This window comes from Bombus vosnesenskii, unplaced genomic scaffold (assembly GCF_011952255.1).
Source record: "Bombus vosnesenskii isolate JDL3184/JDL3185 unplaced genomic scaffold, Bvos_JDL3184-5_v1.1 scf7180000013267, whole genome shotgun sequence".
NCBI classification, from domain to species: Eukaryota; Metazoa; Arthropoda; class Insecta; order Hymenoptera; family Apidae; genus Bombus; species Bombus vosnesenskii.
In genome coordinates, this window is record NW_022882927.1 from 4,113,733 (window position 1) to 4,127,895 (window position 14,163).

Consider the following 14,163-nt stretch of genomic DNA (forward strand, 5'->3'; position numbering starts at 1 on the left):
GATTTTAGTTGTTGGGGAGCTTCGACAAATTTTACTCGAAGACCACAGAACAAAAACACGACAGAGTATTCGTATTCGATAGCCGATTATTTATTTGTTAGTTAAAAGACAGAGAAAAAGAGATCGAGAGACAGACGAAACAATCGTACATTGACGCAAGACATAACCGAGCAGATTGAACGATGCGTATTGCGTTCTTTGCGCGAATGGAACGACTTGTCGCGATAAGTAGAGATAGGTTTCTGGTAAAATTAGTTTTTATCTCGTTTCTCGCTTTAATAACTCACTTTAGAACGGACAATAATTCGAAAATATAGCCGATTACGAAGAGATATGGATTTAACTGTGGTCCCAGCTGTGGATAAAAATAATCGTGGCATGATTCACGCGAAAGGCTCCCGTAGGTCAGTATCACCCTGATGTTGGCGTGCCAAGGGTGAAGTAAGGTCTACGTGGGTATATATTGTATGAGTAATTAGCACGTGCAGGCTGGCTGTCTCACGTAGGCAATCTGAATTCATTGGCATCAGTCGTTACACGATGATGCACGAGGATTATTCTCGCTAATTCGGAACTGCGTGAACGTCACGTACTTTCAATGCTACGTGCTTATTGGTCTTTTTCAGAACCAAAGTTAAGCTATGCATCTGCTAAGGATTAAGATCGCGGATTATGCGTGAAATTTTGTCAGAAAGAAATCAGTATCGGAGATATTCTTTGTGATAACCTTGGTTCGTGTAGAATCAAACGAGCCAAAGTAAACATCGAACGACTTTGAAACGTACATTCTTGGGAAACTTTGATATAGCCTCGAATGATGCTAAGATACGCTCGAAACGACCTTGGACAAACTTCAAATACTCCGAAGATGACATTGATCGTGCCTCGAGTGACTTAGGACGACTTTGACTTCAAACGTCTTGTACGCAACCTTGTGATGAGTTTCGAACGGCCTTAACACGACCTTCGAATGTCCTCGGCACAAGTTCCAACGACCATGAAAGAATTTTTGACCGAGAAACTTGTTCGAGGAATGACGTGATTCGCACGAGGATAAACATTGCGAAGTACAGCTCGAAGTTTGACTTTCCAGATATGTTATCTCCGCGCTAACGTGTCCGTTAAGAGCGACATTTTTCCAGAGAATAGCGCATTTGCGAAACTATCGAAGATAACGTTGGCGTAGCTTGCTAGGTAGCGCGAACGTATTCCCGTCGCCGGTGTCTGTTGACTTTGTCGCGGTCGAGCAATTCAGGTTACGATCCCGTGCAATAAAGTTCGGACAGAGTACAGAAACGCGTTGCTCGCGCCCCGTGTCGATACGATCCTCTTATCCTCGATGGTTTAACACCGCTTTTACGGCCACGTTTTTCCACCGCGAAGCGTATAAACGCCGCGGTTACATACCGCTTGACGCTTTGTAATACCATTAAACGTCTGTTGGCGATCATTACTAAGGCGCGCGCGCTCGCGCTAGCTGAACGCGGCCAATTGCGACCGTTAATTTACGAGTTAATCGCCGGGCAGATTTACGAAATGTCGTTAAAACGTAAATGTCACTCGACATTACTGCTCTCTGTACTCGCGTCGAGCCGCGTTTCAAGAAACGTTTCCAGCTATGGAGCACGATAGCCTACGCCAGCTACGCGCCGAGACAGCTTTTTAAACGCGTGATTAACTATCGTGAATTACGTCCTGGTAATCGAGTACGGCGTACCTGAGAACCTGAGTTTTTCGCATTCATTGGAAGATAACACGAAGAAGATCATATCGGAAAGCGCATCGTTAGCAGAGTAATGGCAATTACATGTATCTGTGCTTCTAATGATGATATTGGAAAATTTCAAACAGGATTGCATTAGGCTGTAACATATATCAGTCGGGTTTTCTTCTTCCATTTTTACGCCTTTCGGCACTGTACGCTACGGCTCGAATGTCCTAGGAAATCTATTTTTAATCAAATTTTCGCATTGGGTGTAGATTAGAAATTTTTAAATCCACGCATGTCTCGATCATAAATTCGTTAATATGTCAGTAGTATGTACCTTCTTCGTCATACAGATGCTATTTCTTGGTGTCTTTGATATACACGTAATTTTTTCCAATTTCTAAGCTGGTATGATAATAATTGTCCTAGACACTTGAGCGACAAGCATTAGGACGCAATACTTCATTCTAAATTACAAATACAGTGTAAGATAGGAAATGGCATGCACCGTTATATTCTTCAAATCGAAAAAATAAAAAAAAAGAGAAAATAAGAAATATCGTTCGCGAAAGGTCGAGGCATAAAGCTCGCTCGTCAGCGATATAAAAAGGTGTCGTTACAGCGGATCGCTTAATTCCGTGGGCATGATGAGCGTCTCAGTAGGACTTGGCCGGTGTTTTTCTTGACGAACCAAGCGGTAAGGGTAGCGTGTGTACGACGGGAGAGAATCGCTGGTCGGCGGAACAGCAGGAACGCGGAAGGGATGCCTCGCGAGGAAGCCAGTTCGTTAAACTCGTTACCGATCCCTGAAATCGTTGCCCCGGAATGCAGCGAGCAATGTTTCTTTTTCTTTCCTTTCGTCTGTTTTCTTTGCCAGCACGGAGAGAAACAAAAGCGCGAAACTCGCAGTGGCGCGACGCAAGAAAAAAGAAATGAAAACGCGCGCGCGACGACGCGATGTAAAAATTGAAAGGTGGAGGCGGGAGTGATGAATGAAAGAGCTCGGTGATTACGCTAATATTGTGAACGAAGCCGCAGGGGAACGAAGAATGGAGCAAGGAAGATAACGTCTCGCGACGTTCTGAATACTCAAACTTCGCTAAACACCTGCGAGGAAACATGGATGTCGTGTACCACTGTAACGATACCGTGAAGGTATGTTACACTCGTGGCAATGGCTGAGAGAACGTCCCCATAATCGCGAGCTATGTCATACGGCTAAGCGAAGGTTAAATTAGAATAAGTACTATTAAACCTGCTTAAAGTAGAATAAATGGATATCCGGAAAGAATTGGACCGAATAGAGTCAACTTGTACAGTTCTTTGCCGTCGAATTAGGCCACGTGCAGAAACTTTACTCTTCCAACTACAATGCGTCTAATGTACATACAGTGGTTTGCGAAAATATTTGAACACTTAACGCGTGTTTATATAAATCATTTGAAATTTCACTAGAAACATAATTGTAAAACAAAAATTATAAAAATGTACTAATAACATCATAGCGATTAATAAATAAAGTTTGCTGTCATATTGGATCGAGTAATAAATTCGTTCATCTTTTACGCCTGTCCGAATATATTCATATGTTGTGAGATGACATTATGAAATGTATTTACGGGACACATTTTGTCACATTCGCTTAACAAAATGAGCAAATGTGAACGAGTAATTCCCGATACATTTTAAATTACTTGTTACCAAAAGTTATAAATTTTAATCACTAACAAATTTTACGACCTCGCTGTGTCACTTCCACCTATTACACACGGAGAATAAAAAGCACTGAAGCGAGGAAAAAGTTGTCCGAAAGAGAAACCAAACGTTCGTGCCTCGTCGCGTGAAGTGACCCAATTTTCGATGATGCTCGCTCGGTGTCGAAAAAAATCCAGTCAATGAATTATTGAAAACATAAACTCGATAAAATCATGGTCTCGATGAGCATACACGCAATACGAACGACAAAGAAAAGCGCGAGTGTCTGATTTATGAGAGTCAACGATGCATTGACACGCAAACGTTTAGATAAATATGTGCATCGTTCGTTCAGGCTTCGTGCAAATGTTCATGCATCGCTCGGCAACACGTGGTAAACATTAAGCGGGCGACGTGCATCGTCGAATAAACAGCGTCCAGAGAAGAACTTGGGCGATCTGCAAATCAAACGGGACACGAGGATGGCGCCAGTCGTTTTTGCGTGTTACTCAACAAGCCGTTTAACGATTGCCACTCTATCTGCGACCACGTATACGGTTCAGGAGAAAGAAACAATGGTATATTGAAAAGGGGACAAAATAAGGGGAGCACGACAGAAAATTAGAGACATTTGGGACGTAATTGATAGGCCGATTACAGAGAAACACACGAGTATACACATGAACGATGCTATCGCGATACGCTTACACTGTCGTGTTAATAAGATAAATAATCTACTCCAAAACTCAATATACCATATATATTATAATATACTATATAATATGCTCAATATACTATATACAGAATGAAAAATTTCTCCCTCTTATAATACAATAATGACGAATAATGAAACATCGACTAACTGTTTAAAAATAAATGATTTTTCATTTAAAGATTACCTGACTATTTCGTAAACGTACGTTCTGAGAACGTCCGGCGATAGAAGCTGCTGACGTTTGTCTAGTTGAATTAAAAAACCGACGACGTATCCGAGTAATATCCCTGACAAAGTTCTAGAGCAGTCTATTAAAAACTTGCTTCATCCAACTCGATCTGCGGCATCAAAAACGGATAAAGTATCGTACGTGCGGCGATATCAACGAGTCCGAGCTCGTGGTCGTGTTCTTGGATCAAGTGCAATTTGTTAGACGACTGGAGAGCGTGGCTTGACGGCACGAGGAATGACACGTACAAGTTCCATTCAAAAAAATAACGACTCGAGACCGGTGCATCCCACACGCGCGTGTCGCTACGTTCTTTGTCCCACCTGTCTCTTTTCTCGCGTTTCGCCATACGAACTTTGCTGGCAACGCTCCAAAAACCTGGGTGCACCATGGTCTACCGTACTTTGGAAAACAATACGATTCATTTAATTTCTATTAAGCTCGTGTCTCGCATTTTGTCGGCTTCCTGGCGCCAGCCATTCTCTGTCTGGCTAGAGCGGCACCTATACTACTTGCCATGACCCGCGTTAGCAACCGAAAGTCGGAAAAATATCGATCTCGAATCGGTTCGGCAACTCTGTCGCTTCTCTAACGAGTTATTAAATTTCACTGCTAAACGATCTTTAAACGAAACGTCGCGGATCTTCAAACGCAGCTAGGCGAACATCGTGAGCTTTTATCTCAAGATGTTCGGATACTAAATAGCTAGACAATCTCTAAAGGACAAGTTTTCAAGTAAATAAATCTGAAGCAAGGATTCCATTGCGTGGCTTGTCCGTTTTCTGCATTCGAATCCATTCGAATTTTACTTGTACGGACATTTAAAATTTGTTGTACAAAACGTCGAAGTAATTTATTATAAAATGGAACAAGGTTTTCAACACCTTTTGGAAACATCAGGTATCATTGAGAGAATGCGCTGTCTATAAAAAGTATTTGCACACTGAGTCGTATTGGAATGCCATTATTCTGAATTACGAGCCGTTCGGTCGATCGACGAGAGGCGAGACAGGGGTAAAGGCCAGTTACCCTTTCCACGATCACACGAGAAGACAGGTTTTTTCGCCGTTCGTGGATCTCGTTAGCGGATGATGTACCGTCTGGACCCACGTTCGTTCCCAACCAATCGATATCAACTACGACACGTCCTCGAAATTTACGCGATTCCCTCCGATTTTGCGATGCGGACTGCGCGTCGATACGTCACGGGGCTGACCGTAAATCGGTCCATTAGCTAATGTAAATTGTCACCCGTTAAGGTAAACCGGTGATCGGTGAATAATGACCCGGTTTTCATTAGCCAAGTACACCGTTAACGGTTCGCTGCCGTATCGTCTTATTAAATCGATCAACTGGCCACGTGACGAATCTACATGGTACGGGACAGCCTAAAAAAAAGCCAGCTTGGATATCATTGCGGATCGTAAATAATCCTTTGTACTACGGAAGAAAACGTATTTCTTATACTTTGGGTTTCAATCGTGTTCTTATTAATACGTTGCGCTTCGTTTCGTCCTTTTTTCAGGTTTGCCCTGAAGACGTGAACTGGAATATTTACGAGACGTTGGAACAGAGCGCAATGTATTATTAAAAATACGACGGAGACCCGAGGGACCACAAATATGTCGCCTAAGCTATCGCGAAAGTCTAAAATCTAGAATATAGAAGGAAACGTTGTGCATTAACTACACAGACCGTCCCAGTAATAATCAGCCGCGGGTGGTGATTTTTATGCGAAAAAATACGAGCAACATAGAATAAGATCTTTCAGAGCACATTTTATTCTATATTTTCTGTTTAATTTGTCACGTAGAACCACCCCCTTGCCGATTATTCGTTCTATGATTATACGGAACATTCTGTATAGATTCTCCTCAGAGGCTCGCGAGGGAAACAGCATTGCTGGAATAAAGAAGACCGCTTGTTACGATAAACTCGAGTCCCTGACGCGACACGATTACTTTCAATTCCCGTCTTCGTCTTTCGCACATCCTTCATTCTAATTACAATCCGCTAAGGAAACCTAGAAGAGCGACCAACCCATTTTCTACACTCACTGGCGTGACCATACTAAGCTAGCTTGCGACACGATGTAACAAACCAACGATAAGAAGCATCGATCACTCGTTGTCCCGATAGATAACATCGAACTGTATCGAGTTCGAACCGCAGTGGAATATAAACGATACGCGTAAATCGCACGTACCCCAGAAAAAATAGAAATGAAACCAATTGCGGTTGAATCGATAGACAGTTCTGTATCGATAAACAGTTTTAGTTTCCTATTATGCGGCGTATCGAAGAAAGAATTTCGTACATGTATATGTACATATTGGTGTATCGTTGGGGGAGGTGGACAGGGATGAAGAGGACCACTCCGAGACAGAATATACGGTGCATGGAAGATAACGCGAAGTATACCGCAGTGCAATTCACGTTAGCGGCGTAATTGCTTTTGCATCGATTGTCCTCACGAGGTCGGCCGTCTTCGCTGCGCTCTACATAAACGAAGACTTAGCCTGCGCCAGCCTCAACAATCGCGGCTACGATCGTCATCGATCTTTGCGCAAAATAGCAACAAAATACAGCAGCATATTTGAAACATCTAATTATTAACACCTATTGACCAATTATGACCTATTAAATCTATCTTTAAAGGCGGATAATTTAAGTAATTTAATTGTTGCGATTAGAGCAAAGTAGTACTTAGACGTACAGTAGATACTACAGTATGCAACAATAGTAGCTTGGCAAAAAGATGCTACAATATTAGGTACATCTGCAGTATCTAGATTTATATTAAAAGCATATAATTTTGATAATTTCGAACAATCAGACTGTTACATTGAATCGTTACATCATTATAATTCAGCCAGGTATATTACCTAAACCATATGCCTTTAGTATAAAACTAGATACGATGCAGATCCGATATCTTGCTACTATTTTTCGCATAGATCGGCAACGGGCAGTTGCCGCAGACTAAATTATTTACCTTTGCCGATCTACTCGATCCTAACAATCCTACGTTAACGATTGAGCTAAATTCGACCAGAAACAAGAACAAACGAGGGGTGATACAAATCCGTATTTGTAAACGAAAAACGTATTTCTACGTTGCTCGGCAGCAAAGCGTTAATACCAAACTGTAAATCGTGACCCTATCTCCAAATGTTCGTAAACATTTTTCATAAATTATTCCTGTCGTGCAAGTGGGCAAAGAGAACATTCCTCGAGTACAATTCTCATTTACCCGTGAGTACAACCCTACCGATCGCTACTTGTACGGTTCTCCAATGCAGCTGCGAAAGAATCGGAAATAGGTCACTGCACCAGTATCACACGAGAACGAACATGGTCGACGAAGACACGCGCGTCGATGAAGATAACGAAGAGGATCGGTAGCGCACGCAAAATCGGTTACTCGGAGCAGCGACCGGCCACTACGCTAGGCGGAACGCACGGTGACGGACTGAGCCACCGATTCTCCCACACCCTTGGCGCATTTCACCAAGCCACAGCCGAGGGCGTCCGAGCGACGCCGAGCCTCGCCGATCTTACGGCTCGTTGCACCGAAAGCTCCGATTCTGGTCGTCTCGCTTGCTCCAATTGTCGCGTTACACAGCCCGATACTTCACGCCGCGGTTATTGCAGCCGATAAAAAGTAAGTAGCCTGTACTCGCCACCCCCTTGTCGAGTACAATCGAAGCAGAGCGCACGAGAAGAGCCGGATATCGTCCGCCACGATCTGTTCCATCCCCTTCCGATCTGTCTATAAGTGTGACAGGGTGCTTTGTTCAAGGCCGAGGGACGAAGCTTTCTTGCTGTGTCTTATCTCGTGGTGCATGGTTTACCAGCTACATCGATCGAGCATAATCGATGAAACGGTCGTGCAGATATAGAGAGGTGGGAAGGAAATGGAAGGCTAGAGTTTCCTTGAACCAAATACTAAGAAGTATCAGGTCGTACAACAAGTTCGTGACGGGATGTTTGTAGACTCTCCTTTATGTGTTTCAGCAACGCAGAGGATAAACGACTAAAACGATGAATTTTATACGGTCGAGTCTACGTCATAAATACGACGACTACAAAGAAACGCTGCTTTTATCAGGCTCTATATTTCATTTTCATAGTAGTAAATTTTCGTAGTTGTATGAAATCACTAACGAATGCTAAACACAACGGTGTCAAATACTTTTCGTGACCGCTGTAGATCGAATATGTTCATAGGTTTATGGGAAACGTAGATGTGGAAAAACGTAATAATCGGTATAGTCGAGTTTCATGCGAAGCGATGATGAAACTCGAAAATGTGGAAGCATAATACACAGAAATTATTCATAAGGGCTTTCTACGAGTGTTCGAACACGTTCGTGAGCAATTGTATTGTTTAAATTACTCGACCCAGAGGGGACGAACGAGGGATAAATGACTAAAACGTCTAATCTTATGCAGTCGAGTTCAGTCGTGAATAAATTGACGATGTTTATCCGTTTATGGGGAACGTAAAGGTAGAAAAATATAATAACAACGATGGTCGAGCCTCGTTACGCCGCTAATGAAATTCCAAAATGTTTCGCGTAATACAAACGGAATATTCATAAAAGGTTTGCACGAGTGTTCGAATATCTTTGTTCGAATATCACTGTGTGTTTGAGGCAAGTCGCCGCGTGGGTTATTACGTCCCACGTAAGAGCGTGCCTTTCCATTCGTCTTATCGGCATTCCGGGTGGCGAAGTCAATTCCCGGCGTATCGAAACGGACGCGATCCATCGTCAACATGAGCAGCAGTTTTAATTGCACGAAACATCGTAACACCATCGGTGGATCGCGTATTCGAAACGCTTTATAATGCGAGTGCCGCGTGATTTATACGCTTTATGGAGCTTTACGATTCATGGGCGGGACAATTTACGACTGTTCGAAGACCTTTACGGACCTTCTTATCGATAGCGAAACCGCGATCGTTTATTGTGCGGCACTCCGCGCCATTGACGCTGGATTATTTATTGCCAGGAAGTGTGAAAATCACCGGCGTGTCTGTCGACTAATGACTCTGCCCGATTAATAGAAACAGGGACGGGATCGGGTCGAAACGATTCCATTAAGAGTGATCCTCTGGTTGCGAACGATCGCCGTTTAAAGGCAAACGATGTGGAACTTGTATCTGACATGATTACGAAGGAACGCGACGTGATATTGCAGCGATTACGGAAGACAGGTAAGATCACGAGAATTTCGCTGGACTCTCTAATTGCGAGAGACGTCGAGATCCACGTGATAAACGATCCCTGCAATTTCAAACTGTGATACAGTAGACGACAAACGGAAGTGTAAATATAGAGTACGCGACAAAAGAAAGTTTATAAAATAAGGAATATAAAAACGTTAGAATGTCGCAAAATGGATTTATATTTGATAGGAGCAACGAAGAAATATAATATATAGGATGCATAAGATGACTGTTACCAATACGGTATATAATATTAGTATGGTACGAAAAATATTAAAATTCATAGTTCAACAATTTTTAAACTTCCATTTGTCCATCGCTGTGGAGATACAGAAAGTGGTAGAAAAATACCAGAATTTCAAAAAACAGAATCATACGTGACAAGAGTGGCGAATAAATGTAACATGTAGGCTGCGAACTTTTGCATTTATCAGATTCCAAAATGCAAAAATACATACATAGTGAAAAAAAATATATATACTATCCGAAGTACAATATCGTTTAGGATATTTAACAGATAAAACAATTTTCTGGTCAGGGTCCATCTTATAAGTAATATATATTCACAGAAATATGAATTTGCGTAAATATTCACAGTCTAGCAATATATGTATATTCCAGAATAGATGACTGTCAGCAACATGATGGAAGAAATTTGTACAAAAACTGTCAGTGTCATGTGTCAGAATGTACACGAACAAATAACTTAGCAATTTTAAACTTTTCTCTATCCGCTATCGCATGACCATTTTGAAATCGACTTTCTTAGTATCTATCAAAAACTAATATTAACTTTCCCACCAGTAATCCAAAATTTCCCAAACTTTTCTCCATTCTGTAAATATCTTGTCGTGAGTATTTGTGCACGATAACTGTCCTTTAATGACGTACACCACACCTGTTTGCCAGTTCGTAATATTTGTCCACCTGTCGGGCCTGCTAAACAATCCGAGTAACGGTTCATCGTTCCATTAGGAAATGGATCGTCCTTGCTCGTTGGGAAAATTCGGATTTTAGTCGTGAAGTTTCAGCAGACCGATAAAATAGAATGGGAACGAGCAAGAACGAACATCGATTCAGATTTCTAGAACAGAAAACTTCGCAAAGATATGCAAATTGCGGGCGGAGGTTCGCGAGATTGCGGAAATTCTCGGCGGGGAATGGTTCGAATTAAGGAAAAAAGGGGCTAGCTGTCTGGGTTAGGATAGGTATAGTATTAGTGCAATTAGGATAGACCGGGTGTGGCTTCTTAATTAACTTCGCTAATTTCTCAATTAACGCTGTCCTCCGCCAGTTGCAGGTAGACAGAAAAGAAACGTTTACTTTCCGTTTGATCCAAGCTGCTCGTGGGAATAACAGATTCAAATTCCATTTTCTGTGGCTCGATATCGATAGGCGTCTAAGGAAATACGCCTCGACAATTTCGCAAAATCGAATCTTTGTTTCGTAATTTTCTGAAAATTGTACCGCTGTACAATAAATATAAATTCGATTTAATCGGAGATTAGTAAGATCGTGTCATGAGTTATTTTAATGCAAAACTATAACGATATTTATAACGTTAGAGTACGCTAAATTCTAAATGAAACTCCATAGTAATGAAATAAATAAACAGAGCGTTCCAAGAGGAAACCGAATAACTTTACCAGTATGTTTGGTAAGTCATTCTGAAGAAAAAACTCATATACACTATGGATCTTGTTTGATTCGTTTCCGAGGTAATTGTTGTTTACCTTGCTCAAGCGTGGCACAAGATACAAGGCACGTGGAAACAGCAGAATGTTTACAACACTTACATCAGTCCGTCGTCCGACTCTTGGTTTCAAGCTGTCAATTTCAGTTCAGTGATTCAATTTCTATTCACGATGCCATATAAATTTTCTACCGTAGAATACGTCGATATGGCATTACAAGCAATACAAACAGAATGCAAGTGACAGTATCAGAAATGAAACTACAAGAACGAGCTGGCAACGATCCTGAAAACTTTGAATAAAATAGATTCGTGTTTACGGGAGGAAGATCGTCGTATTGAACACACCTCCTGTAGCCTGTACGAGTAAAAGAAAGATAAGAAATATATGAAAAATCAAAAAATGATTACTCTACGCCAATTATGACAATGTAGAATCTATCTTGTTGAAATAAACAAAAGAAAAACAGGCGAACCAAAACCCACAGTGTATATGACATTTTTCATTCAGAATGACCTGTTTCTTTTGGAACTCAACAAGTCGGATTTTGTATAATGTTACTTCGCAACATTGATTCAAGTAATATTTACAAATAATAATCGTAAGTTTAATTCTAGTAAAATATTGTATTATATTCGCGCGCTTCTTTCTGACGATGTTATCTAAATCATTCACACTGTTGGGCGTCAATTTATTTAGTTTAAAAACAATGTAACGAAACGTGGGTTACAGATCAGTATACCAGTCGACGTAAATCAAAAGATCACTGCGTCAAATTCCTCTGTTCGTTCGCTGAAACCAAGGAACGTCCTTGGGAAAAGTGAATTTACGAGGTAAACCGGCACGGTATAGGTGCAGAGGCGCGCCTATAAAAGCGGAACGCCAGTAAACAACAGAGTATACGACGCGTTAATAAAGAAATAAGATTCCCGTTAATTGCGAGGACTGCCGGGGTAGTTTCGCGCGTGCGTCGATATATCGTCGTCTGCGTGGCAAGATGCCTTCCAGCGTTTATTGCGTCGCGATGCCTTCCCGAAGAATTCGTCTCGAGCCTTTAACACACACTGGCTGGCTTGCTGGGATGAAATTCTCGAGACAGAAGACAGGCCGGAAGTAAATATCCAGGGAAGGAAACCGGCCTGGGCGATGGAAAGTAACGATCTTTCTGTCTTTCCTGGAAGAGCCTAAGCAAGAAAGAACTGGAGAACACCTAAAGCTCCGCTACGTGTGCTCCACCCACGAACCAAACAGGAAAGCTCGTACACGACATTGGGTATCTCTAGCTCGATGAAATCAGACGGATTTTTATTGGCGATCGCATGCTGCCTGCCGTGATGGCGACCTATAGCAGCAGAGGAGGGAAACGGGTTGCCCTTCTGCAACCTGACCGAGCCATTTGACCGATCGATACCGTTTAGGTCGTGTAAATATTGCAAATTGATTTGCGCGTGACGTGGAAGATCGCGTGCGGATGAATTGGAGAAATTGCTGGGTTCACGTGCAGTTTTGCGTATTCGAACGGCGAGTGCAGTCGAAGTTCGTTTGTTGGAACGAAATTTTAATTAATGTCCGATTAACTGAAATTTAATGGTTGAATTCATTCATGTGAATGTGAGCTCCTATTATGCGAACGAAAAATAGTAGGTAGCAGGGAAATTTGCAGGGATCCAATTATGCAGATAAAGCGCTTGTCTCCTGATAAGTTCAGGTAAATGGGGTTTCATTGGATTTTCTGATAAATGTGACTGTACCACGAACATATTTGCCAACAGTACGCAAAGAGGTTACGAGCAGACGGCCAACTGTTTGCGAATATCAATAAAGCTGCGCCTTTATGTTACATTATATTTTGTACGAATATTTAATTGTTGAAACGAATCTGATTGTCAGTCGAGCTTGAAATGTCTGAGCTTGCCCCGGTTTGTTTAGGATCTACGTTGATTAGTCGTTGAAAACGTTCATTTCCGCAACAACGTCGTTCTAAGCGTCACGACTATCTCTCAAACTGTTCAGGATCCTTATATCTTTATATTTCAATCTCGCTGTCACTTTAGCGAACAGAATATACTTAACATTGTCAAGAATTATTTGAAATAAAAGATCATGTACACCAATAAGCTTAAGATACTTTCCAAGTTTATTTTTAAGTCAGAAAAAAGCAATTGCGTGGAAAGTGACGCAGGGAGAATACAACAAGGTTAAGGGTGAATATCGCCACTGTTTTAGAACTTAGAACTTAGAAGAGTGGTTTAACACAGAAAATGCAAAGTAGCACTTCGAAATTCATGGAAATTTCTGAGAAATCGGTGGACGGATCGGAGGAATTTCAATGGGAAGTTTGGCCATGAGAACAAAACAATTGCTCGTGGTAAGAGGCATGAACGACACCGAGGTTCCTCCCTATGGAAAGACAACAGGAGACACCACTCCTCGGGAGAGTTATCGATCAATGACCCCAATAGCGTTTCATGAAAGTTATCAGCTTTGCCGAGACGATACCCGTACGATATAAGATTACACGTTTGATAAGCTATTGTTCCTGGTCAAATCCTTGTCCTGTTCTATGTATCGTGGACCAGCGATAACGGATACAAAGCATACCATAATCGTGCTGCTTAATTCAATCTGTCGTATCTGTAATAAGCCATGTTCGGCTTATCTGGAATCATACGGGGCCGCATAGTTCACGTACTGTAACTGCACCGGCGGCCATACTAAACGAGAACACGAAAAATGTTGCAAAGTTCCTTCCTCGAGATCCAGCTACCGTACAGTAATCTTATACAGCCTGCTTAATAAGGACGCGTACGGAAGATTTTCTTATCTAGATGAAGGCATGATGAAAAAATTCTGAGAAAAAATCAGCGTGGTAAACTTCTTTTACGATGT

At 41.8% G+C, this 14,163-nt stretch overlaps 1 protein-coding gene across 8 annotated transcripts in view; it reads right to left on the reverse strand.

Annotated features, from left to right (window-relative positions):
• The window catches only part of LOC117230887 (colorectal mutant cancer protein), a 58,794-nt gene that overhangs the window by 19,439 nt on the left and 25,192 nt on the right, over positions 1-14,163 (reverse strand). For 2 of the 8 annotated variants that reach the window (XM_033488792.1, XM_033488791.1), the window contains exon 1: positions 7,681-7,836. The exons of 2 other annotated variants lie outside the window; for them this stretch is intronic. The gene's annotated coding sequence lies outside the window, so the exon portion shown is untranslated. Of the gene's footprint in view, positions 1-7,600; positions 7,837-14,163 lie in introns of those variants that run through there. 4 more of the 8 variants (XM_033488785.1, XM_033488787.1, XM_033488786.1 and 1 more) reach the window with 2 other exon arrangements.